We start from the raw sequence: 27632 nt of genomic DNA on the forward strand, positions 1-27632 counted from the left end.
GAAGGTTGTTTTAACATCATAACAGAAAAAGTTCCTTTCATAGGCAGAATGCAAGTACTAAAAATACAATTCTGACAAGTTATATCCTAAGGAACCAGAAGTAAACTCAATCTGTAAATCTCCTACTAGCAAGGCATATGAGGGTGTAACACAAGTAATAACTGGTTGATAAGAATAACACAATGCAAACTTCCCCAAATCCCAATGCTTATAAAAAACCAAACTGGGCTTCCCTGGTGGCGCAGTGGTTGAGAGTCAGCCTGCCGATGCAGGAGACACGGGTTCGTGCCCTGGTCCGGGAAGATCCCACATGCCGCGGAGCAACTAAGCCTGTGAGCCATGGCCGCTGGGCCTGCGTGTCCGGAGCCTGTGCCCCGCAACGGGAGAGGCCACAGCAATGAGAGGCCCGCATACCGCAAAAAAAAAAAAAAAACCAAACTATTATTAGTAACAGAAACTGAAGAAATTAAAATGGTACCATTATTATAATTTAAGGTGCACCAGATTTGAGAATTCAAAATCAGATTGGGGAAAACCAGAAGGAAAAAAGGAGGGAAACTTCAAACTTGTAACAGCTTTAACTACCTTTAAACTATGGCCGGCCAGTAAAGTCCCTTGTCCTCCTACATATACTTCAACACAAAAATAGTATCTTTGACTTTGCAGCTTCTATTAGAGCTCCACTTTCAGCTTTATGATTAGACCCATCTTTGTTGCTGTAACTACCAGTCTCATTTTTCCCATTTTTGTTATTGTTGCCCTGTGAAATCATCTTTTCTAGAACAGCAAGAAGATGTAAAGCTTTCTCAGGTTGGTAGGTTAATATATACAGGTCTACGAGCAAAAAACACACTGCTTGGGCAAATTTTTCTTCAAAGGGTTCTATGAACTGATAAAGTTTTTCACCAATGGATATGGCTTCTGTATACTGTCAGACATGATACAGGATGACTGCTTGATTGTAATACAACATACTGTTTTCAAGATCATCTAGTCCATCCATTTCTTCAACTGGTTAAGTGTCTGTCTTAAACTATCTGTTGTTGTCTGTTTACTTTTGAAAAACTCAGCTACTGCCGTATTCAAAATTATTTTATAATTGTCTTTGTTTATATCTTGTAGGCAGGCAAGATGTTGCAGACAGACATCATGATTTCCAGCTGTGAAAGCCTGGAAAGCACTGGTGGACAACTCCTTCTCTTGATCAGTGATTTCAGGTCGGTTCTTGGATACTTTTTGTCCCATATTTTTTTACTTCTGACTATTGCCCCGAGTTACTATCAACTTTACTATGTGGCCACACTTTCACTCTTAACTCCAGGGATTCACCTACCGAGATTCAGATGTCCCTCTTGTCAAGTCCCTGCTCGAGCGCCAGTTAGCAATTGTTGACTATCATAGTTTAAACCCATTATTTTATTGAGAATTACAAAATGATGATGATTCTATCATTTCATTATCATTTTTTAACTAGACTACTTCTATAGTAAGTAACATTTCTTTTTACTTTTTTTTTTGTTTAGAAACATTTCTTCATCAACGGTTTGGTTACCCAGAATATGACTGGTTTGACCAAAATTCCATTTGCAGGCTTCTCTTTCTTTGTGGAAAAAAATCTTGGAGTTTTGTAGATGTAGAAATCTTCGAGGGTTTTCAGTGAGTTGCTGGAGTGTAAACATCAGCCTAGTGAATAGGTCCCTTCCACACACTCAGACAATCATATATTCTCCTTGGGGATGATGAATCTCAACCCCCTTCTAGCTTTATTTGCCATTATTTCAACCTTTGAAATGGCGACGATTGTTTCTCTGACCTATATTAGAGTTGCCTTTGTACCTGCCTATCCTTCTATTGGATGTAGATAACTTGAGGGCAAGGTCTCTGTCTGATTCTTTATTTTTTAAATCTTTCACATGCAATGCAGTACTTGACACATGGTAAGAATTCAGTAAATATATGTTGTCTAAGAGAATAAATGAATGGTGAAGTCTTGAGGAAAGCATTGTCAGTGCCATGCTGTTGGGGGATCATCGGCAGTATAGTCCGGTAGAAAGTATATTAGTCTGGGATTCAGCTGGACTCTGGCTCAAGTCAAAAGTCTTCAACTTTTGTGTGTGTGTGTGTGTGTGTGTGTGTGTGTGGTACGTGGGCCTGTCACGGTTGTGGCCTCTCCCATTGCGGGGCACAGGCTCTGGACGCGCAGGCCCAGTGGCCATGGCTCATGGGCCCAGCCGCTCCGCGGCATGCGGGATCCTCCCAGACCGGGGCACGAACCCATATCCCCTGCATCGGCAGGCGGACTCTCAACCACTGCACCACCAGGGAAGCCCCAAAAGTCTTCAACTTTTTGTTATTAGTCAAAATGCCCTCAGTTTCTGGTGTGTAAAATAACACCTACCTACCACTCTCACAAGGTTATTGTCAAGGTTGGCAATCCAGTAGGGAGCTGTGATTTAAGGGCAAGAACTTGGCAGCCAAACAGAGATCAACATGCTCAGTCCCCACTATTTTCCTTTCTTCCCTGAGAAGTCATCTGTAAAATTACAGTAACAATACTTGCTTCTCTGGGCTTTGGTAAGAATTAAGGTATGTTAAGTAAACCATTAGTAAAAAATTTGGGTTATTTTTATGTGAAATTGATTTGGTAAATTAGAAGTACTGTGCAGATTAAAACATTAAAAGTTATGTTTCCCATGACCTTTATATTCTCAGTCTTTGGAACGGTCTTCCTCTTCACGGTACTTTAGAAGTGATTAAAAAGATGCAATCGTTGTTTTAGTTCTCACCAACTGAGGCGCATCACTGTCAGCCCAGGCTGGGTGACTTGCTTTCTCTGGCCCTGGCACTGGCTGAGAGCTGGCTGGAGTAAAGGGCCCGGATGAAAATGTCCTGGCAGCAAGAACATTAACACCCACTCTTGAGCCAGGAGGTAGGTGTTAATGTCTCTAGCTGGATTCCTAGCAGCGGAGATATTTAACACCTTCCTAGGTTCCAGGAACCAGGCACCCTCTCTTCAAACCTAATTTGGCAGGTAAAAGGGAGAGAGAGCATTTCCAGTTGACCAGTTGAAGAAGTACAGAAAGCTCTGTGCCACAAAGACAGAAGCCAGTTATTGAAAGATAAACCCTAAATGGAGAAGGGATCTTCTTTAATTGGGTTGTCTGGATTATGACTCTGGTTAGACTTTTCCCAACAAACTTCACCCAGTATGGGCAGCTGGGGATGTTAGGAAAGTAGTGGTTCTAGGACAGGGTCAAGATGTATAAAGTGCAGGACGGTTTGGAAATCCATGTCAGGATGCAGCCTAAAACACGATACTGTGACCAGCATAGTTGCCTGAGTGATTCTGTTCCCAGGAGGACCAGGAGTTCCTTTCTGGGGGTCAAGGGGTAAATGGGGGAACTCAGAGGAACAAATTCCTCAGGAGGAAGAACAGAGTGCTTCAACCAAGTTGCCTTTTGAAGCTGAGCCCAATTAGCTTGGGTTCAATTTGTAGGATGCTACGGATATCTTAGCCACAAAGTTCATAATGGAAATCAGGCCACGCTAAGAATTAATAAAAACTTCCTTTTTTTTTTTTTTCCTCATAGTTTGACTGATAGCAGAGGTGAATTTTGACTTAGACTGAGGTTGAAATGTACTTGTTTCCTCTCCAAACCTGAGGCCCATTTGCACAACAAGCAAAAAGACAAGGTAAACAACTTTCCAAGGTCTATTTCTCTGGATGACATAGGAATAACTCTATGACACCACCTCACCTAGGAGTGAACCCAAACACTGGGGATCATTTCAACATCCAAAAAGGGTCACTTCTTTGAAATGTGATGAATTCCTAGAATGACTTTCTCATTTAAATTACATGGATATCAGAGAAGCCCAGGCCAGGAGGTGAAGCAGAGTAAACTCACAATCTTTAACTACAAAAGAAAATACATATTTTTGATGAGCCTGCCCTGGCTGCCTTCTCAGGCTTAGAATGATGTTTTCTTCCCCTTTTTGCCTTTGAGGAATGTTGTAAGTAGGCATAAACAAATGCCTTAATTATTTATCCTAGTCGTGCTGCAGTAAATCATTCCATACATTAGAAATTTGCTATTTTGTTTGGCTGGCTAATAGCCTATGAGAGTCTTCCTTGGGGTTAGCAGTTGGAATTATCCTAGCACAAGTGAATACCCATTGGACTGAAGGTTGCTACAAAAACTAAAGCCATGAGATTGGGTAAAATATCCCTCCACTGCCCTGACCTCTGACACCTTGCAGCCCAGGTTCTATTGTGAATGTAAAGACAATCACCTCTCCACTGGGGCTGTGGCCAAATGTATTATCACAGAGTCCTGAGTGAATGTCTCTCTTGGAAATAACACTAATGAGGAGTCTTCTTTTCAAATTTTCTTCAGAGTGATCATCCCTAATATAGAAGAAATGGTAAACAGTAGCAGGTTTTCCAAATGAAAACTTTGGTTTGGTTGATTGTCAAATACTGTGTTTTGTGCCATGCTGAGCTGTCATTGAACACTCTGTCACCACATCCCTTTCATGAAATTCCCAGAGACTAAGCTAGAGATCCAGATGGAGTGGACATCTAGCCATCTGTCCCCAAGCCAGCAACATTCCCTATTCTCCTGCTTCTGTCAATGGCACCATTGTCCTACTTACACAGGCCCAGGGACACCTTTTCCTGAAGAGTCATCCTTTATTGTTCTTTCCAAATATGGTTGGATCTTTTCTCTCACACTGGCATCACCCTGGTACAGGCACACAACCCCAAATGACCATACACATCCCAACTCATCTTTCTGCCACCACAAAGGGAACACAGTGCCTTCATATTTATTTACTTACGTGGACTGGGTACCGTGCTAAGTATTTTACATAGGTCATTTTATTTAATGCAAACAACCATGCTGAGAGGTAAGTACTGTTTTTATGCCAATTTTCAGGTACCTTGCTCGTGGTCACAAGGCAAAGTATTTGAATCCAAGTGTTGTAAACTGATAGCATTTAAGGCCCCAATTCTTCGTCCCTTCCTGTATCCTTGTCCTTTACCATGTGACTTCGCAGTTCCCCTGTGAAGAGGTGGACTCTGTTTCCCCCACCCCTTGAGGCTGAGCTCAGCCATGTGACTTGCTTTGGCCAACAGGATGATAGCAGATGTCATACAAGCAGAAGCTTAAAGAAATGCTTGCACATTTTTGTTTACATTCTTGTTCTGTACCATAGCCACAAAGAAAAATGTCCAGATCAGCCTGCTGGAGGTGAAAGACCCATCGATTAGATTCAGGTCACCCCAGTTGTCCTGGCCTTGATCTCCTTAGATCAGAATATAGCCAGCCAAGACAGCAGAACTGTCCAGCTGCCTAGGTGTCAAAATTCATTACACAATAACTTTTCATCATATTTCTGTTAAAAAACAACCTACTAACCAGTTAATCAGCCTACCCATTCTTTTTTGATAACTCCATCACTTCAGAAATCAATGAAATTGAAAACAGGAAATCAATAGAGAAACCAACAAAACCCAAAGCTGGTTCTTTGAAAAGATCAATAAAATTGATAAACCTCTAGCCAGACTGACTAAGAAAAAAACAGGGAAGACACAAATTGCTAATATTAAAAATGATAGAGGAGGAATAACTATACATCCCATGGACATTACAAGGATAGTAAAGGAATTCTATGGACAACTCTACACCCACAAGTTCAATGACCTAGATGAAATGGACCAATTCCTTAAAAGATGCAATCTGCCCAAACTCACACAAGAAAAAATAGACAATCTGAATTAGAATATATCAGTTAAAGAGATTAAATTAATAATTAATAACCTTCCCAAACAAAAAGTAGCAGGCCTGGATGGGTTCATTGGTGAGTTCTACCAAACATTTAAGGAAGAAATGATACCAATGCTCTACAATCTTTTCCAGAATATAGAAGCAGAGAGGATGCTTCTAAACTCATTCTATGAGTCCAGCATTACCTTAATACCAAAACCAGACAAAAACATTATAAGAAAAGAAAACTGCAGACAGACATTATTCATAAACATGGATGCAAAAATCCTCAGTGAAATATTAGCAAATAGAATCCAACAATGTATTAAAAGAATCCTATACCATGACCAAGTGGGATTTATCTCAGGTATGCAAGGCTGGTTCAACATTCAAATATCACTTAATGTAATCCATCACATCAGGAGGCTGAATTTTAAAAATCACATGATCATATGAATAGATGCAGAAAAAGCATGTGGCAAAATCTATCATCCTTTCATGATAGAAAAAAAAATTCAGAAAACTAGGAATAAAGGGAACTTCCTCAACTGGATAATGAATACTTACAAAAAAAAAATAAAAGCTACAGCTAACAACATACTTCACGGTGAGAAACCTGAAACTTTTCTGTGAAGATCAGGAACAAGACAAGGATGTCCCCTCTCATCACTCCTTTTCAACATATTACTGAAAATCCTGGCTAATGCAATAAAACAAGAATAGGAAATAAAAGGTGTATGGATTAGGAAGGAAGAAATAAAATTGTCTGTTCACAGAAGACATGATCATCTATGTAGAAATTCTGAAAGAACTGACAAAGAGAAAACCTCTTGGAGCTAATAAGCACTTATAACAAGACTGCAGGGTACAAGGTTAACACACAAAAGTCAGTCACTTTCCTATATACCAGCAATGAACAAATGGAATTTGAGATAAAAAATACACTACATTAGCACCCCCAAAATGAAATGAGATACTTAAGTATGAATCTAACAAAATATATACAAGGTCTATATAAGGAAAACTACAAGACTGTGAAGAAAGATATCAAAGAAGAGTGAAGTAAGTAGACAGCTATTCCATGTCACGGGTAGGAAGATTCAATATTGTCAAGATAGTTCTTTTAAACTTGATCTATAGATTCAATGCAATCCCAATAAAAATTCTAGCAAGTCATTTTGTGGATATTAATAGACAGATTCTAAGGTTTATATGGAGAGGCAAAAGACCTAGAATAGCCATCACAATATTAAAGAGAACAAAGCTGGAGGACTGACACTGCCCAACTTCAAGACTAACCATGAAGCTACAGTAATCAAGACAGGATGCTACCAGTGAAAGAACAGACAAATCAACGGAACAGAATAAGGAACCCAGAAATAGACCCACACAAATATAGTCAACTGATCTTTGGCAAAGGAGTAAAGGCAATACAATAAAGAAAAGATAGTCTTTTCAACAAATGGTGCTGGAACAAATGCACATCCACGTGCAAAAAAATCGTTCTAGACACAGACCTTACCCCTTTCACAAAAATTAACTCAAAATGGATCTTAGACATAAATGTAAAACATGAAACTATAAAAATCCTAGAACATAACATAGAAAATCTAGATGACCTTGGATTTGGTGATGACTTTTTAGCTACAAAACCAATGGCATGATACATGAGAGAAAAAAATTTTAAGCTGGCTTTCATTAAAACTTTAAAAAAACCCCAAATTTTGGTCTATGAAAGACAAATTGAAAAGAATAAGAAGAGAAGTCTCACACTGGAAAAATATTTGCAATAGACATATCTGTTAAAGGATTGTTATACAAAATACATAAAGAACTCATAGAATTCAACAATAAGAAAACAAATAACCCAATTAAAAATGGACCGAAACCTTAACAGACACCTGACTAAAGAAGATATACAGATGACAAATAAGTATATGAAAAAATGCTCCACATCATGTTATTAAAGAAGTACAAATTAAAACAACAATGTGTTGCCATTACACACCTATTAGAATGGCCAAAATCCAGAACACTGATAACACCCAATGCTAGTGAGGATATGGAGCAATAGGAGTTCTCGTTCATTGCTGGTGAGAATGCAAAATGGTACAGCTACTTTGGAAGATAGTTCGGCAGTTTGTTACAAAACTAAGCATACCCTTACCATATGATCCAACAAACACACTTGTTGATATTTATCCAAAGGAGTTGAAAACATGTCCACACAGAAACCTGCTCATGGGTATTTATAGCAGCTTTGTTCATAATTGCAAAAACTTGGAAGCAACTAAGACATCCTTCAGTAGGTGAATGGATAAATAAACTGTGATATGTTCAGACAATGGAATATCATTCGGCCCTAAAAAGAAATGAGTTATCAAGAAATGAAAAAGCATAGAGGAAACAAATGCATGTTACTAAGTGGAAGAAGGCAATCTGAAAAGGATATATGCTGTATGATTCCAACTCTATGACACTCTGGAGAAGACGAAACTTTGGAGACAGAAAAAAGATCAGTGAGTGCCAGGGGTTGGGGAGGGATGGATGAATTGGCGAGGCACAAAGTGTTTCTAGGGCAGTGAAACTACTCTGTATATTTCTATAATGGTGGACACATGTCATCATACATTTGTCAAAACCCATAGAATGTACAACACAAAGAGTGAACCCTAATGTAAACTATGGACTTTGGATGATAATGATGTGCCAGTGTAGGTTCATCAGTTAACATGATAATGTGGTAGGCTTATCAGTTATAACAAATGTACCACTCTAGTGGGAGACGTTGATAGTGGGAGAAGCTGTGTGTGAGGGGGGACAGAGAGTATATGGAAACTCTGTACTTCTGCTCAAATTTGCTATGAACTTAAAACTGCTCAAAAATTCCTTGGTTTTTTCCCCACTGTCTTCCCAGCTCACAGAGTTCTCTCCCCCTGGGGAGAGTGAGACCATTTCCAAGACCAATGATCTGACAGCCTTTTCCTGGGGTAGCAAGCTTTCAGCCCGGCATCTCTCTTCTTTCCTCAGAGCTCTAAAGCAGCAGTTCTCAACTGGGGGTAATGAGGGAGTGTCAAAATTTGATTGTGGTGATGGGGGAAGGTATTGCAAAAGCTCCCCTGCTGACTCCATGCTCCCTTCCCCACCCAGCCCAGCCATACCCACACTCATTGAGAACCACAACTCTAATAGTTAGACTTTTAGTGCAAGGAAATATGTGTCCCCTCAGCTAGGTATATTCCACCAGGGAAATCAGATTCTCTTTCAATATACCTTATTATGCAGATATTTCAAGTAGAAAGTACTTTGCCCTGGCCTCAAATTATCCCAGCCATGATCTCAATCTGATCATTTTGTTTTAACAGTTCCAACCTTAGAATATTCAAATTCCACCTTGTTCTGTACAGAAGTCTGTGTATCCATAAAAATAGACCATGTTTCTATGTCCTTGTGAGTCTTGATAATTATACAGGATTTTGATATTTTGTGTGACACGTGTATTTATTTTGCATGCACGCATAACATACTAACTGAATTATTCTAAAAACACAAATATTTTGTGGGCTACAGAAACACATACTAAATATCTAAATCTACAAACTGCTGACAAACAGCACCTTTCCTAACAAAGAGAGCAGTTTAATAACAGTGTTAGAAAGCTGGCAATATGTTTGTTAAAATCTTTAATTTCCCAGAAGCCTCTTAAGGCAAAAGGTGTAAATGGAGAAACTGTCCCAGCCTGCGTGCTCCGTGATGGCTCTGTTCCAAGCCCAGATGGGCTGGTGAGGAAACTGTGAACGGACAAATGATAACAGACTACTCTGTAATCCCAACAACAGCTCATTAGCAATCTGTCAGAGATTTTAATACGTATACTGGTGACAATGCAGAAATCACATAATGGTTACACGATTGTGCTTGCGTCTAACTGAAAAGGCCATTGTAAATGGATTCGGATTGGCATGCTGACTATAAATAAAACTGTAATGTCGCTAGAAGCACAGGCATATGGATATTTGTGCTCTTGTTGTAAAAGGATGATTTTGTGTGCTCTTAGGCCATCACAAGGAGCTGAGATAACAATGGTTTCATGATGGAAATCATTAATAAATAAACAGCTAGGCCAGCATGGTGGGAAATGTGAGGGACGTAAAGCCATACGGGTTTCCAAAGAATGAACAGTGATATTTCTCAGTTCTGAAAAAGACTGTGTCAACAATGTAAAATTCCCTTGGATCACAAACCTGGTTTCCAAATGATTTTAAACTTGCTAGTTAGTGGTTCAAATAGTTGCCATTGAAAATGTATTTATTAAAAAGAAAAAGAAAATGTATTTGTTTACGTTGTGTGTACACAACGGCCTGGATTTAATGGATAATTAGGGTTTGGTCTCTGAAGGGAGAAAGGGAATGAACCTTTATGGAGCACCTATTATATGACAAGTACTTCACACTTGTGATCATATTTAATTTTCACAACCCTGTTAAATGAGATATAGAGGAGATATTTTCCCCCATTTTACAGGTGTAGAAGTAAATGAGCCCCAGAGAGATTACATGACTTCATGAAGACAGTAAAGCTAGTAAGTGGAGATGATTCTATTTGAACTTAGCTCGGTATGGTTCCAAAGCTAATCTTTTTTTTCCACCGCATTACACTGCCTCTCAAGTTGTCTGTCATGCACACTGGTGAGTAGCCTTTTAGGATCCTTATTACTTACTGTGGACAGGCACAAGGGCCCTGGAGATTAAACTGGGCTCCACTTAGATGAAGGTATCCAATTTTGCTGGCACAAATGGACACTGACATTTCTAAAGTATCTACTTTTCAATCTCTTTTGGGGCAATATCTGTGCTTCAGTGTTGGGACATTGCTGCACATGACATGAGGAGTTAAACTAATGATCTATAAAATCCAGTCAAAAATAGTTTTGAAAGACTACATATATTATATTATTCCATTTATATAAAGCTCAAAAACAGATCAAATTACTTAAAACTGTTTGTTAGAAATCAGGATGGTGGCTACATGGGTAAAACTGCAAGCAGGCACCAGGGGATTCAGGTATTCCTGTGTTTCTTGATCTGGATGCTGGTTGTACCACTGTGTTCACTTTGTGAAAATGCGCTGAGTTCATATACTTATGATTTGAACACTTTCCCAAATGTACATCGTACTTCAGTAACATTTACCAAACAAACAAAAAAATGGAAGACAGAATTTTTCCTTACATGATTCAAATTGGATGCTTACATGATGGATTTTCATACTTTGTGGCCTTGTGTAAAATTGTTCTTAGGTGAAGCTTATAGTTAGAAATCTTCTTCTTCTAGAGTTTGGAGATTCTAAGCAGAGGAATATGTGCCTGCCTTTGTGTGAATGAGTGTATGTACTCTTACTTAAGCATGCTCTGATCCTGGAAATGGAGTGGTACCTGAGTTCTTTCTTACTCTCAACTCTCAAACTCCTGGAAACCCTGGGGTGGATACAGGATGCTGGTCAAATGTGAATTTTTCACGGGTGGAGCTTGGGGTTATAGCCGTCTCAGGTGGTGACCCCTTGTTGGCAGCAATCTCCTCTGCAAATGGCAGTGGCAGGCACCTTCCCCTCTCAAGAACTAACTTGTCCAGCCAAGGTGTCGAACCCACTCTTACCGTGCGTCTTCCTCCCATTTCTCCTCAACTCAGCTTATTGCCAGGTTCCAGCAGAAGAGACCAGGGATTGCTTGGGGAGGATTTATGTTTCCCACATATACCTGAAGGGCTGATTCTGAGGGCTCTTTGACAGATTTGCTCTGTTTGCCCATACCTCAAACATACTTCCTACCTTAGAGCATATATGCAACTTCATGACAGTCTTTTTTACCTACAAGATAACTACAAATGAGATAGATTGTTGAAATGCTGCATGGCGTAGCCTTTGACAAAGTAACACGGCGTAGCCTTTGACAAAGTAACAACCTCCCTTCTAGAACTTTATTCTAAAGAAGTCATCAGACAAGTTTCTAAAGATGTATATTTCTCAAAGTGTGGTTTGAGGACTACCAGCATCAATATCACCTGTAAAATCATGGTAAAATGTGGATTCCTGAGTCTTACACCTTTCTTACTGAAGCAGAATCTCAGATGTGGAGATTTTACATCTCCATGCATCCCTACATTTAGAATACCCCAGATGATTCTTAGTCACATCAAAGTCTGAGGATCATTGGTGCGCAGCAGGGCTGTTCTTGCAATATTATTAAAAAGAGGAACAAAAAAGAGGGGAGCCTACATGTTCGCCAGAAGAGGATTAGTTAAAATAATTTACAATAATATTCTGCAGCTTTGAATATGTGATGTAGATTCATATTTATTGACATGGAAAATAGTTACAACATATTGCTGTATGACAAAAAGCAGGTTATACTACAGTGTGTTATAATCTGATAACATTTTTGTTTCTAAATATGTGTGTAGATGATACCAGAATACCAACAATGCTTATCTCTGGATGATATCCTTATTTTTCATTCCTTTCCTCTATATCTTCTGATTGTTTTTCAATGAACATGCAAAACATATTACATTTATATTCTAGTAACTCAATAAAGCTATTTAGAAAACAGAAAAAGAGAAGTATTTGATATTTGATTTCTTGGACACGTACTACAGGTAACCATCTCAGTGAAATTTGTAGCTGGTTAATTCAGAAGGTAGCAACGGCTATCTCATCTTTTGAAGATGTGAAATGTCTAGAAGACACCTCTCTGTTGGTCCATCGATCAGCCAACATCGCCCTTGAGTAGAACCTTCTGAACACAACATTGACTTTAAAGCTGATGTTTTGTATCACAGGGATTTTTACTTATTAGAACTAGTGTCTTTTGTGGAGGTTAAGAATGGCATAAGGCTGAGAAATGCATTCTCTGATTTTGAGAAGTGAATCTGGTACTAAAAGAGAAACTGCCTGACTCTTGCCTACAGGAGAAGATTTGCAGCAGTGGAAAAGAGAACTGAGGAAAAGGACAGGTCATTGAATGGCAGTTGTACCCTGCTTTTTATGCTTTCTTTCTACCTCTTGCCCCTAAAGTGTCTTTTTTTTTCTTTCTTTTTCATCAGCTTATTATTGTAATGAAAGAGAGACAAAATGAGATCCACTGAAAATTCTGGTAATTTGCCTCTCAGACCACAATCTTGGGAGTGCATTTTTCTTAATCCAGTTCTGTTTTAAATGTTGTCAGGATGTACCATAATTGGGTGTGGTAAATGACACTGGAACCACATTGCTACTCACTCTGGAAATGATATGAGCTCAGCATGCTGCTGATCAAATGCATTTCTGCATTAAAACTATTACAGGCAGAATGCCTCGATGGGATTCTTTCCTCCTAATAGTTTTCCAGGGTTGATGCTGAAAGGGTTCTGTCAATCAAGTCTGAAAATCAGCTTAGCATCCTGACTTGGGTTAATAAAATGCAGCTGGCAGGATCTCAGCTCAGAGGCCACCATTCCCTGGTTCCGACATTATAAAGCCCCACTAAAAATGCCTCATTATAATTGATGCTCACTGATAATACACTTTTTTAAAAAAAAATGCAAAGAATACCTCCAGAAAGAGCCTTTGCCTTACACAAGCCTGCTAGAAGAGAGACACATATCAAAGACAGATAGCTAAGAAGTAGGACAGGCTAAATGTATTTTCACAAGTACCCTTGAGATGGACTCGATGCAGATTCTGACTTTATTAGGTGGCTTGGGGTCAGGATAATGCTCTAAGAATCGATATAGAAATAGAAATATTGCCCAGATTGTGTGGTTGTGAAGGGGGCTCTGATAGTACTGTCACCAATAATGGAAAGATGAGAATTCCAAATGAAAAAATTTATTTTACTAAGGAAAACAAGATGTCACGATGCAGAAAGCCTGTGACAACTGATCCGCCAGTTACGACAGAACAAAAGCCTCTGGAATCATTAAGTCACCACCTGACTATGTAGCCCCCAGACCACCGTCTCTCAGTTCTTCTAAGACTAAGACTTCTAGGCCAGTTGATTCCACTTCTCTTTGAATAGAAAAATCTTCTCTCCTGGCTTCTTGGACAGAGACACCCACACTAAAGCGATCCACAGTAAAAGGACATTTAGGAGGTCAAAGTGCTAGAGTGAAGCTTCATGGTTTTCAAGCAAATTCTACTTTCTGGAAAGTTTCTGCTGGCTGACTCTGAGGAAGGAGAAAATGGAATAGACAAACAAAGCCTGAGGTGAGGGGCGGATTTTCCCATCGGGGAACTCTCGGCGTGGTGGAATATCATTAAGGTGTATTACAAAACAGGAAACTGGGGAAGAAACATTACTAATTATACTTCAATGTTGTTTCTTTGAATCTTTATTCAGAGACAGCTGGGGTGATTTCACAGGAAAGGAGAAGAAAACAGTTTTTCATGGGTGGTAGAGCTACTGTTAAGGAAGTTTTTTAATGAGGCGCTCTGGGCATGGTCTTCTTAGCACAACTAAAATGGCTCTGGAGGTGGTGGGGTCACGTGACATTAATATGGGGAAACGCTTCATTCCATTCTATTTGCTTCAGATTCCTCTCCAAATATTAATTGCCTGAATTTCCCTGGTCAAGTGAAAAGAATAAGCATATGCAAATTTTTCATTTGGCTGTTTTATTACATTGGCCTCTATTCCTTCCAGATGTGGTCCGTACAGGTGATGTATTCTAGCACACATCCCCACGTGCAGGTGAGAAGCAGAGCCTCCTGCGCTGTCCTTGGGATGAGTTATGACTGGCTTATGTTGAGGACTCATTATGTGTTGCGCCTTGGACTGAGCTCTTTATCAACCTTATCTCCTCCTGACTTCCACACCACTCTTTATTATCTCAATAAGGAGCTTTCCTACCACTACCACCTACCTTAACTCTGCCTCTTCCTTCCCTAAAAGCAATGGCTCATCACTCTGCACTGTATTTCTGTGTTAGTCCCCCAAATATAATTCTACCCCTTGCCTCCCCCTGCTCCCCTCCCTGTGCCTCAGTTAGCATAAATGTACTTCAGTGACAGAACTCAATCCAAGTTCCTGTTTCTGGCATCTGTCTAGGTCCCCAAGGTCCTGGGGACTGACCCTGCCATAGCCCCAACCCAATAGGTTGAGCCTGTCCCTTGGGAACAGAGCCTGGACCCTGTCTGCCAACCAGGGGGCTCTGGGTACCTGCTTCCCTTGTTTTCCTTTTCCTGTGCTCTGCTCGTATATTGGGACACTTTCCTTCAATGAGTTCAAGTAGGGGAAAGTGCCTCGCACCATGCCTGACACAGAGGGCACTAAATAAATGCTAGAATCCCTTTATTCAGCTAAGCCCCCGAGTCTCTGACTGGGATGGCCACATTCCTCGGACGCCAGGCCTCAACCACGTATCAGAACCTCTCCTAGCTATAGCCCCCATACTTCCATCTCCCCCAGTTCATTGATTTGGGGCTCAACCTTGCCCTTCACACCATTTGTATCACAGCTGAGAGTTCTGGTGAATTTAATCAGACGTCTTCCTTGAACACCTTGAAATAAAGGCCAGAAGATCCCAGAACAATTTCACATTAAAATTCTCTTTTGTTCAACAAATGTATATTGATGATTCAGGCTCTGGGCCTCCATGGTCCCAGCCTAGGTTGGATGCTGGTAATTACGAGGTGAAAAAGCAGGTCTAGCCTTGCCTCTCCTATTACCTCTTGCCTCCCTCATTCCCGGAAGCCACAATCCCTACCCAAGGTGCACCCTCTGCAGTCTCATCCTCTGCCCCTTTAGCCAGTCCAGCTTCCCCCGCATCCCAAGTGCCTTTTCAGGTCCTCTGTCCTACATGCACACAAGCGAGGAGAGTGTGTTCTCTCCTCCACTGAACCAGCAGTAGGATGACATCCTTTTAGAACTCTACTACTGCTTCCCAAACAGCCTCTAAAGTCCTCAGGTGAGACTTATTGTTTATTTTTCATTTATTAATTAGTCAGTTCATTCACCAATCAATTACACATTGTACCCTGCCTAGAGACCACATAGCATAGGGTTAGAGCATGGACTCTGGAATGAGACTGAGTTTAAAGCCTGGGTCTGCCACTTACTCACTGGGAAACCTTGGGAATGTTGCTTTTCTTCTCTGTGCATCCGTTTCCTCATCTATAAAATATGAGAGAGTACTTGACAGGGTTATTATGAGAACTAAGTGAATTAGAACAGCACTTTCCACAGAGATATTATCATTGAGTCTTAGCTACCACTGCCATTGAATGCAAGCACTGGGCTAGGAGCTGGGAGGCAGTGGTGAACAGTACCGATAGTCAAACAAGCAAATATAGGAAAGCAGGAGGATTGTAGTAGACTAGTACCAGGTGCTTGAGTGCGTAGTGGGAGCGTCGCCTGGAGGGCTTGTTAAACACAGGTAGCCAGACCCTACTGTATGTTTCCTATTGCTGCTGTAACAAATTATCGCAAACTTAGTGATTTAAAACAACTCAAATGTATTATAGTTGTGAAATTCAGAAGTCCCAAATGGGTCTGACTGTGAAAAAAATCAAGTTTTCAGCTGGGCTGAGCTCTTTTCTGGAGGTTCTTGGGGAGAATAGCTTTCTTGTCTTTTCTAGCTCTGGAGGCTGTGCACATTCCTTGGCTAGTGTCCCCTCTTCATCTTCAAAGCCAGCAATGGCTAGTCAAGTCTTTCTCATGATGATATCTCTCTGGTTCTGACTCTTCTATCTCCTTCCCCATTTAAGGACTCTTGTGATTACACTGGGCCTACCTGGATAATCCAGGATAACCTCTATATTTTAAAATCAGGTGACGGGAAATTGTAATTCCATCTGCAGCTTCAATTCCCCTTTGCCATCTAATGTAAGATATTCAGAGGTTCTGTGGATTAGGATGTGGACATCTTTGGGGAGGGCAGTATTCTACCTATCACGCCTGTTCTCAGAGTTTTTGTTTCACTAGGTCTATGATGGGGCCCGAGAATTTGCATTTCTAACAAGTTCTCAAATGCTTCTGTTACTACTGATACAGGAGCCACTTTGAGAACAGCTGGTTTAGAGACTCTGGTCATTCACATCTTCATCCATTCAACAGATTTTTTGGATCTCTGACTGTGAGCCCAACCCTATCCCAGATGCTGGTAATGGTGCCTGCCAATAAAAACAATTTTAAAAGGAAAGAAACGAAAAGAAAAAAGCCCATAATCTAGCAAGGGGGGCCAACAATTTCAGTGTGGGGTGATGTATAGTCTAATAGAGCTATGTGCAAAATGCTAAGCCTTCCCAGAGAACAGCAACTAACAGGGGCCAGGGTGGGCTTTGTAGAGCAGGTGACATGCAAACTGGCTATGAACGAATAAAGAGGAGATTTTCAGAAAGTTAAGGAGGGGAAGATTATTGCAGGTATTGGGGAACAGCATATGAAAAAGAGCATGACGTGTTTAGGGAATGGGGAGTAGTTCTCTGCAGGTGGAGTGGATAGTGCATTGCAGTGGGAGAAGAGTTGGAATAGGCCATATTGAGGAGTGCAGTGGACCTGTTTAAGTTACCTGCCCAGCCCACACCATCTTCATTGAGAACATTCCTCTCTACTCCTCCAAAGATATGAACTTCAGGCTGGCATGTTTTGTCCACATGATCTTTCTTGACCCATGAGCTAAGCCAATCAGAATTCCTTTCTCATTAATGTATTCTAAGAGATATGAAGGTTAGGTAGACTTGGATTAAGAGTGTCTGTTGGGGTGGGGGGGTCATGTGTATTGATAAACATGTGTGAGGGTAGTGAGGAGATGGAGGGGGGGCTGCAGGAGAATGGGGCAAGGTCACTGAAAGAAGAGATGAGATACTGAAGGCAGTGAGAGAGGAGCCTGCAAACGTGGGACACTGTCCACGACAGCTCCCCTGATGCCTGGCTCTACTTCTTGTCTCACGAATATTTCTTTGTTTCTTTATTTCTTTGTTTGCCGTTTCTTTTTAAGAAAATTTTTTTAAACTTAAAAAAATATTTATTATCATTATTATTGGGACTGTGTTGGGTCTTTACTGCTGTGTATGGGCGTTCTCTAGTTGCGGCGAGCGGGGACTAGTCTTCATTGTGGTGCACAGGCTTCTCATGGTGGTGGCTTCTCTTGTTGCAGAGCATGGGCTCTAGGCATGCAGGCTTCAGCAGTTGCAGCATGCAGGCTCAGTTGTTGTGGCTCACAGGCTCTAGAGCGCAGGCTCGGTAGTTGTGGCACACGGACTTGTTGCTCCGTGGCATGTGGGATCTTCCTGGACCAGGGTTCGAACCTGTGTGCCCCGCACTGGCAGGTGGATTCTTAACCACTGCGCCACCAGGGAAGTCCTGTTTCTTTTTTTGATACCTTATTTTTAGGTAGTTTTACATTCACAATAAAATCGAGAGGACATTACAGAGGTTTCCCATTTACCTCCTACCCCCACAGAGCATAGCATTTCATCGTCAGTGTCACTCACCAGTGTGGTACATTTTTTTACCAAGGATGAACTTACGTTGACACATCATAAGCACCCAAAGTCCGTCTCTGGACTCTCTTTATAATAAATCTTTTTCTTAAATGAGATAGAATACATTTTTTCTTTTTTTCTTTTCTCTTTCTGCAACCAATAATCACTAACTGATATGAAGAGTTTAGATTTTATCTTGGCAGAAGTGAGCCAGTGGAAGTGTATGAGGCAAAGGAGTAACACAGTTAGATTTGTGTTTCAGAAAGATCTCTGGCAGCAAAAGGGGTTGGGGAAGGAAACTGGTGAAAGGCTCTAGCATTGGTCTGGGCAGTAGAGGATGAGAGCCTGAACTGAGGCAGCAGTGGTGACGATGGAAGGAGGGGGTGTGTCTGAGGGATACTTGGAGGTAGAATTGACAGGTCTTAGCATCTTGAGTTGCAGGGAGCCCAGGACACAAAGAGTTAAGGAAAGTCCTCAGTTTCTAGCTCAATGAATTGAAAGAACTGCAAACCTGTTAACAGAGAAACTGAGGACAGAATCACATTTGGATGAAAGATATTAAGGTTAGTTTTAGACATATGTAGCATTTGAGAAGCCTGTGGCAATATCCAGTAGACACCGACACTTTATTCCTGGAGGTCAATAGATGAGTTAGAATAAAGGTGCATATAGGTGGCATCCACCTGATGGATTAGATTCCAGAAACAGTTTAGCATGAGAAGAAAAGTAAAAGGAAAGAAAGAAAGAAAAAAAGAAAGAAAGAAAGAAAGAAAGAAAGAAAGAAAGAAAGAAAGAAAGAAAGAAAGGAGGGAGGGAAGGAAGGAAGAGAAAGAAAGAGAGAAAGAGGAAGGAAAGAAAGAAAGGAAGAAAGGAAGGAAGGAAGAAAGAAAGAGGAAGGAAGGAAGAGAAAGAAACAGAGAAAGAGGAAAGAAAGAAAGAGAAAGATAAAAGAGAAGGAAAGAGGAAGGAAGGAAGAGAAAGAAAGAAAAAGGAAGGAAGGAAGGAAGGAAGGAAGGAAGAAAAGTGAAACAACAGAAACACAGACAACACAAACATTGACAGGCCAGAAGAGGGACATGAGGACATGAGAAGGAAGGGTGAGAGGGGTAGAAGGACAGCCGGGAGAGAGAATCATAGAAGCTAAGGAAGGAGAGCTTTAAGCATCAGGGAATGACCATGCAGGTCAAATTAAGCAATATGAAAGCTGGTAGGGGTTCGCAGTGTTTGATATTTGAGACATTGCTGTCTTTTAAAGAGAGCAGTTACATTAAAGTGGAGATAGCGGTAATAAAGTGAGGTCATCTTGGTTGAGAAGTGACTGGTTGCTAAGGAAGTAGGCAAAACAAGTGACAGCTACCCTCTCTAGAAGTTTGGATGTGAAGGAAAAGACACATTTGGGCAGAAGCTTAAGGATGAAGACAGAGTAGACTAATTGTAAAACTGACCCTCATTCTTCATCCCTCCCTGAAACCACACCTTTTGTGATGTGACTTTGCAGCTCCTCCGATCAAGTCTACTTTCTTGCTCCTGGGCTGGCCTGTGGTTTGCTTTTGCCCATAAAATGAGGCAGAAGTGATATTGTGCTAGTTCCAGAGGCCTGTGTACTTCTTTTCTCTCTGTCTTAAAATCCTGCCAGGCCACCAGGAGACCAAGCTTGTGCTAACTTGCTGGATAAGTGATCAGTGACCCAGGCACCCCTTCCCCATAACTAATAACCTGCTAATTTCCAGGCATGTGAGTGAGATCATCCTTGACCAGCCTGCCCCCGCCAGCCCACCTGCAGACTGCACACTCGTGAGGATATGCAGCCGGTATTTCAGGCCCAGCTAAAGCCAGCCTGGCCCAGATTAATAGAATTGCCTAGATGACTCATCAATTTGTGAGTAAAAGAAATGTTTGCTTTTTAAGCCACTGTTTGTATGGTGCTTTGTTACACATTCATAGGTAACTAACTGATTCAAGAATGTATTGGTGGGGGGGGCTTCCCTGGTGGCGCAGTGGTTGAGAGTCCACCTGCCGATGCAGGGGACGCGGGTTCGTGCCCCGGTCTGGGAAGACCCCACATGCCATGGAGCAACTGGGCCCGTGTGCCACAACTGCTGAGCCTGCGCTCTAGAGCCCACAAGCCACAACTACTGAGCCCTCATGCCACAACTACTGAAGGCCACGTGCCTAGAGCCCACGCTCCCCAACGGGAGAGGCCACTGCAATGAGAAGCCCACGCACTGCAATGAAGAGTGGCCACCGCTCACCGCAACTAGAGAAAGCCTGTGTGCAGCTACGAAGACCCAACGCAGCCAAAAATAAATAAATAAAATAAAATAAATTAATTTAAAAAAAGAGTTTATGGGAAGGTTTTCATTATCTTGCTTTGGCAGGGAGGAGATTTGAGAATATCTGTGTGTTGTGGGGCGGGGGAAAGACAGCCTTAAGATTCAAGAAAGAGGGAGGAAGTGATGAGAAGGGGATGTGACCAAAAACTCAGGTGGAAGATTAGCCTGGGAACATGCAGAGAGCCTCGTTTCCTTTCGAGAGAAGAAAAAGAAGTAGGGCTAGAGGAGGATGTCCTGGACTGAGATTCAGTGGCTCTCTGGGACTTCAGCCCTAAACTGTGAGCTGGGTGGTAGCATCTCCAGCTGCATCTCTGGACATGCTCACATTTAACATCCAACCAAAAATTAACATCTCAAACTCATGCAATTCCACATCTGTCAAAGCTAAAAGGGGCATCTGAGACAGATTGCCTTTTGTTTTCACGGGCGTGTCAAATGCCGCAGTGACAGCAAAGGAATAATCTTCAGTTTGTGTATAATGAGGTCTGAAATTTCCGTCTCCACACATTGATCATGAATCTTATTTCACTAGATAAACTGACAGCAGAGTCTCAGGTACTTAAAATTTTGAAAAAAAAATCAACACAACCACCCACATCTATGGTTTTTTTCCTACTATCACTTTTACGGTTCAGTTATTTTGTCTAGATGCAGTCGTTTCCAGTTTTGTCTGGATTCCTCAACAGCCAAATCATTCCTTAATTCTAGACATATACTCCTCTGTCCTGAAAGATGATTTAGTGGAAAGACAACTGGTTTGGGAGGCAGAAGAACTGAGTTCTAGTCTTGATTCTGCTAAGTCACGTAACCTCGGTTTTCTTATTTGAAAATGTGTTCCTCCAGCAGATATTGATTGAGTACTTACTTACCATGTGCTAGGCACTGTTTAAGTACTTAGAATAGCTTAGTAAAAAAATGAAACAAACAAACAAACAAAAAACAAAACCAAAAAAAGACCCCTGCCCTCAGGAAGCTACATTCTGGAGAAACATCAGACAATGAAAACACATGCAATAAACAGGATAATTTTATCATACGATAGATGATAAATAGTGTTATGGAAAAAAATTATAGATCAAGTAGGAGTGGGAGCAGGTCGCAGGTCAGGGGAAACCCCTGAGGAGGTGACTGGAAGGAGGTGAAGGAGTTACCACGAGAGTATCTGGAGGAAGAACATTCCAGGCAAAGTCCCTAAGAGTATCTCCTCAGTCTTTTCCTCCATACTCCGTTCCTCTTTGCTGGCCTTGGAGAAGGTTTACAACGTACACAACCTCGAGGCCAGTCTTCCATACCATTCCACACATTTCTTTAAACAGCCAACAAATGGCCAACTGTTCCCTTTGAGTGGACCCCATGGGCATTAGGTGCAAGAGCTTGTTGTCTTGCATTTACTTTCAGGGACCTCTGTGTGCGATTTCCCTGCCATCCAAAAGGCTAGATCTGTATTATGCCAAACATCACATGGGTATTTCCTTCCTGCTGTGCACAGGGCAGTTAAAGCTGGCAAATGTATTTTTTTTTTTTAAAGACATGACTCTTGATAAGGTAACTACCATTTCTGAGTACCTCTTATGTGCCAGGTACCTTACATTCTTTATTTCCCCTAATCCTTCCAACACCCCCACCTCCTGCTGAGATAAGCATTTTCCCACTTTACAGATAAGGAATCGGAGGTTCAGAGAATTTAGGAAACTTACCTATAGTCACATTGCTAGTAAGTTTTATAGCCAGAATTAGATTCCCAAGTGCATGTTCTTTCCACTATACCACACTTCTTTTCTTCCTAAGTACCCTTCAACCTAGCTAGAAAACCTGATGTATATATGAGACACCTAGAGTCATTTTAAGGCATATGGCGTGGTGGTTAAGGGCTTGGGCTCTGCAGTCAGACAGGCTGAGGTCAATTTTAGTTCTGCCACATCATAACTGTGTGATTGTGGGCAAAGTGACTTAACTTTTCTGAGCTTCCTTTTTTTTATTATTTGTAAAATATGTAAGTACCCATCTCGTAAAGTTTTGGGGAGGATTCAGTGAAATCATTCATATAAAGTGCATGGCACAGTGTCTCTTACATAACTGCTCATACATGTTAACAATCAGTCTCATATATTGCTGATGAATTTTTTTAAATCATATGTACCTTTATGTATCAAGATATCTCTGGAAGGCTCAGAAGTAGGCTGAAAGAACTGGCCACACAGTGCCTCTGAGATGGGAACTGGGGAGCTGCAATAAAAAGACTTAACTTTTCATCTGATTATTTGTACACTCTATATATGTTTAAATGTTGGGCCATATGATATTATTTATTCAAGGAAATAATTAGTTAGTTTTTAAATGCTATGATTATCATTGTAAGGAATTTGGGATAAAGAAGCCATCAGTGGGGCAGACTGATTTGGAAGAGGTTTCTTGGAGGAGATGAATTGAGCAGGGCCTTGAAGCAGGTACAGAATTTTGATGACAGAATAAAGAACTGGGAGGCATTTTAAGTGAAAGTTTCTTGCAAAGTAAAGTAGAGCATAAAGGCAGGAGTGAGTAGCCAGTGGCTGCCGTCCACTCAATGATAATTGTTTGGTGTTGTGGTAACAACTAATCCAGGTGGTAGAGAATGGTTTTCAAATGCCTAGAGTGGAAAGGAGAGAGTGTAAGTGAAAAATTGCCCAAACACCACCTCACACGCAAAAATCAAGAAAGACTGCTGGTTGAGGATGATGCCATGAGCCCTGCTGCCAGAATTATTCTGGTTCATCAATCCAAATTGAGCTGGAGGAACCTTTGACATTCCCCTTTCTCTGCCTGCAGGTCAGCTGGCTCCAATCCTGAGGTCATCACTCATCAAGAGGGGATAATCCCAAGGACAGCAGGATTGGCTTCGTCACTTGGATTTAGGAGCGAGAAACCCATCAGGCAACTAAACAGTAACAATGACCCACCATTAAACACACAGAGAGAAGAGCATGACAAGGCATTTGTATAAGAAGAAGCCAGGAGCACTTGCTGACAGCGCCTACTGAGACGCTGACCACTGTGAGCTCTGCCCACTGAACTGCAGTACAAAATCGCCCTCTCCCCTGAGTCGCGTAGATGTGCACACAACATCAGTTCAGACGATGGGCTCTGCACAGACTTAACAGAGTGAAAAGAATTTGGGGGTGAGATGGACCTGGGTTTGACTTGTTACGCTGCCACTTTTCTGTAGAATGCTTTGGTCACATTTTCAAATGTCTCTGAGCCTCAGTTTCCTTGTCTGCAAAATGGAGCTAATACCTACTCTGAGGCTTTTAAGAGGATCAAATTCAACAGTGTCTGAAAAGCGCAAGCTACACAGGTACTTCTCTTTACGGAAAAAGAGCAAGATGGGGACCAAAAAGGGAAACAATACCAAGAGAGCTGTTTGAAAAATTATCCTTTGTTGCAGGCACTCAGACTCAGTAGGTATGCTTATTTCTTTAGCTTGGATACCAGGGGGAAAAGGCGGAGAGAGAAATGGGGAAAGGCAGGAAGCCAGAATCTGGCTCTTGTATGAGAAAATTCACTCTAACTAATTTTCAGACACTGTTACTCTCCTTCCTCAAACACTGGGACCACAAGGCATTATGCCAAAGAAGTCAGCAGCCTGGCAGATATTTTAAACTGATTCTGAGACCGAACGACAGGCCATTTGTGCCATATGCCACTGACATGTTAATCTAGGCAAAGATACTAGGCACCTGCGGACATCCATGCTGAAATGCCATGTAGGCAGGCCACAGCAACTCCAATGACAGAAGTTCATCAAGGCAAATGGCAAGGGCGGCCAAGAAGATACAAGTGGAAAGGAGGAGTGAAAGGGAAATAGTGTTTAATCCTTGAAAGATTTTCTGAGTTGCAGACACTTCATTATGCTTCTAGGAGAGCTGCAGATTTACCAAACATCAAAACTGTGTATTTACAGGCCGGACAAATGAGTGTCTACTACTTTTGCCCCCGTTATACTATGTGACCACCAGCCCCATGACCCTTCTATCCATTGGCAAATACTGAGCGATGCTCCAGTCCATCAGAATGACCTCCTTTATCCCTGCAGTTTCATTGTAAAAAGCAAGTAGCTTCAGAGTGCCTCTAGCAGATGCCCTGGTGTCAGACTTTCCAGGGTCCAATTTGGTCGGAACACTCTGGGCCTTTGGTCTCCCTCTCCCCTTTGCCCAGCCCTGTTTCTTGTTTACTATGAGCAATAATGAGCTTCTCCACCCCAGCATGAGGACAGGCTCACAGCCAGCACATGAAAAAGGCTGAGCTCGTGTGTGGCAATTACTCTATTTCATGGGCAGATCACACATCTCTTTTTTTCCTTCTTCTGTGATGCAACTACACTAATGATTTTTTTAAGTAGGAATAAGGCCGCACTATGGCCTTCAGGGGAAAAAAGTCACACAGCAGGAGAACTGCAACAGACATCATAAAAGGAGCTCACAATGAAATGTCCACCCACTCTTGTCATTGGACCAAATGATTTTCCAGGAGCAAAAGGATCCTTCTAACTTAGGAGATCTTAATAAACAAATAGAATCACTGTCTCCATTATTTTCTTCCAGGCAAATGAAACTTTAAAAAAATCAGCTCTTCCTATTACCATTAGTTATTTTTCATAGTCAGAAGATTCTGAAAGATCATAAAAATAAAATTAGGCCACCAAAGAATGTGGGTGCTTCCTAGCATTCTCTCTGGTGTGTAGTTCAGTGTTGTCCTTGTTGAGTGTGGGCTCTGGAATCAGCCCTTGATTTAAATCCGGAGCCCTGTCCCTTACTCACTAATGACCACTGGCAACTTATTCAATGTCACCCCCAAGTCTCTGTTTCTTCATCTGTAAACGTGTACAGAGTAACCCCATACTCCAGGGTTATTATGAGAATTAGAGAAGACGTGTGTAGTGAGGAGCATGCTTTCAGGCATATGGGTAACTATATTAAAATGATAGACTTGATCTTGGGAACCACATGTGACTTATTTTTTTTTAATGGAGAGAGATTATTTCTACGAATTCTTAGCAAAGACTAAATAGATGTTTTAATCACAAAATCATGGCCATCTTCTGAGCCTTCACCACTAGACCCATTGGGCTGTGTTATGCCTTATAAAAGATTTGTAAGGAGTAGGAGAGTTGGTTTTTGCCTCAGGAATAGCTTAATGTCAACCCCAGAGAATAGTAACATCACTCTGAGTCTAAGACCCAAAATTCAACGACCCCATGCTCGTGCTCTACACACCCAGAAAACCCGTCTTGAATGAAATCCAAGCACTCTCTTGCTTAAATCTCATAACTGATCTCCTTGCACCCATCCCTGATCCCTACAGCCAATTCACAGAGCACCAGGGAGCTCTCTAGAATGTGAGATGTTCAATACAGCACATCATCTCAGAACTTGCTGATGGCTCCCTATCTCGCACCGAACGAAATCCAAAGTCCTCTCTCCAAAGCTCTTCATAGTCTGGGCTCCAGTTACATTTCTGATCACATCTCTTACCACGCTCTCCAGGTCCCTCCAGTCATACGAGTCTCCTCAGACACACCAAACATGCTCTTTCTCTCTGGAATATTCTTCCCCATGAGCCCATAGGGCTTTCTCCTTTACTTCATTTAGTCTCCTGCTCAAATCTCACATAATCAGAGAAAGCGTCCCCGACCACTCTTTTCAGTCACCCCACCCCGCTATTCTGCGACCCCTTACTCTGCTTTATTTTTCTTACAGAGCCTTCAAGACTCAATATAGACGGGTTAATGTAATGATCTCTAGCCCCCACCACTACAGCTGGTCTCAAGGCCATAACTGATGCCTACCAACTACATCTTCTACCACTCATTCTAGATTTCCTTCACTCTTTGCCAACACCTCAGCTGGTCTAGGTTGCTTTCTAGGTGGAGCAACTTAGATCTGTAACCCCAAGGGGTCTGAATTTCTTTAGCCCTTTTAGACTGAGGTTTCTACAGTTCCCATTTATAGTTATTGGGCATGGAGTTCACACCAAGAGGTGACCCACTGAATCCCTGAGTCCGAGACATACTCCCTTCTGCCCTGCTACCTTTATTGTGTAGTAGCAACTCTAGTTCCTCATAGTAATCAGGGTCAATTTCCCTTAATAAAAATTGCACAAGTGGGTTGCTAAGAATGCTGGTGAAAGGGACCAATCCTATTTCCACCCACTGATTCCTGGACCCACATACTCTTGCTATTAGAGAATCAGTACTGTTGGTTCTGTGTGTATACTGCATGTTGGAGGCTACAGTCCAACCTCATAGAGTGTTATGCCCAAACTAGTACCATGAGAATTTAATAGGCAAGTCCATTATTCTACTAGGCTGGCTACCTCTTGGGGATGAAGTACATTGTAAGACTAATAAACCTCATTGTCATATGCCCATTGTCACACTCCCCCTTACCATTAAATGGGTCCCATTACCCTGAGGTAATGTTGTATGGGATCCCATATCAGTAAAAAAGGCATTCTATAATTCCTCAGATATTGGTTTTGGCAACAGCACTGAGGTCAAGGAAGGCAAAGCCATATCCTAAGTAGGTGTCAACTCCAGTAATGGAATTAGGTCTGATGTAATCAACATGCCACCTAGTAACTGTCTAGTCTCCTTAAGGATGGTGCCTTTCAGGCCAGTCTGCACCACTGGCAGGATGGATATTCAACCATGGCAGGCACTATATCAGCCTTGGCAAAAGGGAGTTGATACTTCTGTGTCCAAACCTAGTGTCTACCCCATCACCAAGGTCATGGTATTCGTGAACCCATTGCACAAGTACTGGAGTGGCCATGGAGAGAGGCTCACTGACATCCAGGAGACAGGTCATCCTCTCTACTTGGTTGTTGACCCTATTGATTCACTGTGGAGGATACTCATGGCATTAACATGAGAGTCAATAATCCTTACTCTTAATGCCTTCCCTCATAAATCCATCCACATACCTCTTCCTCAAACTTCCTTATATATGCCCTATAAATATGGACATTATCAAGCTGGTCATCACTGGAGGCCATTTAGAATGTGTCTCAGCATTGTCTACATAAGGGGCAGGCG

General features: G+C 41.6%; 1 long non-coding RNA gene across 1 annotated transcript; it reads left to right on the forward strand.

Annotated features, from left to right (window-relative positions):
* The first annotated feature begins 1164 nt into the window (after positions 1–1164).
* Positions 1165–23393, forward strand: LOC136794635 (uncharacterized). The gene is made up of 3 exons (XR_010841721.1): positions 1165–1217; positions 19961–20109; positions 23369–23393. It is a non-coding gene; the product is annotated as an uncharacterized lncRNA (long non-coding RNA).
* Positions 23394–27632: the final 4239 nt, after the last annotated feature.

Source organism: Kogia breviceps, chromosome 1 (assembly GCF_026419965.1).
Source record: "Kogia breviceps isolate mKogBre1 chromosome 1, mKogBre1 haplotype 1, whole genome shotgun sequence".
NCBI classification, from domain to species: Eukaryota; Metazoa; Chordata; class Mammalia; order Artiodactyla; family Physeteridae; genus Kogia; species Kogia breviceps.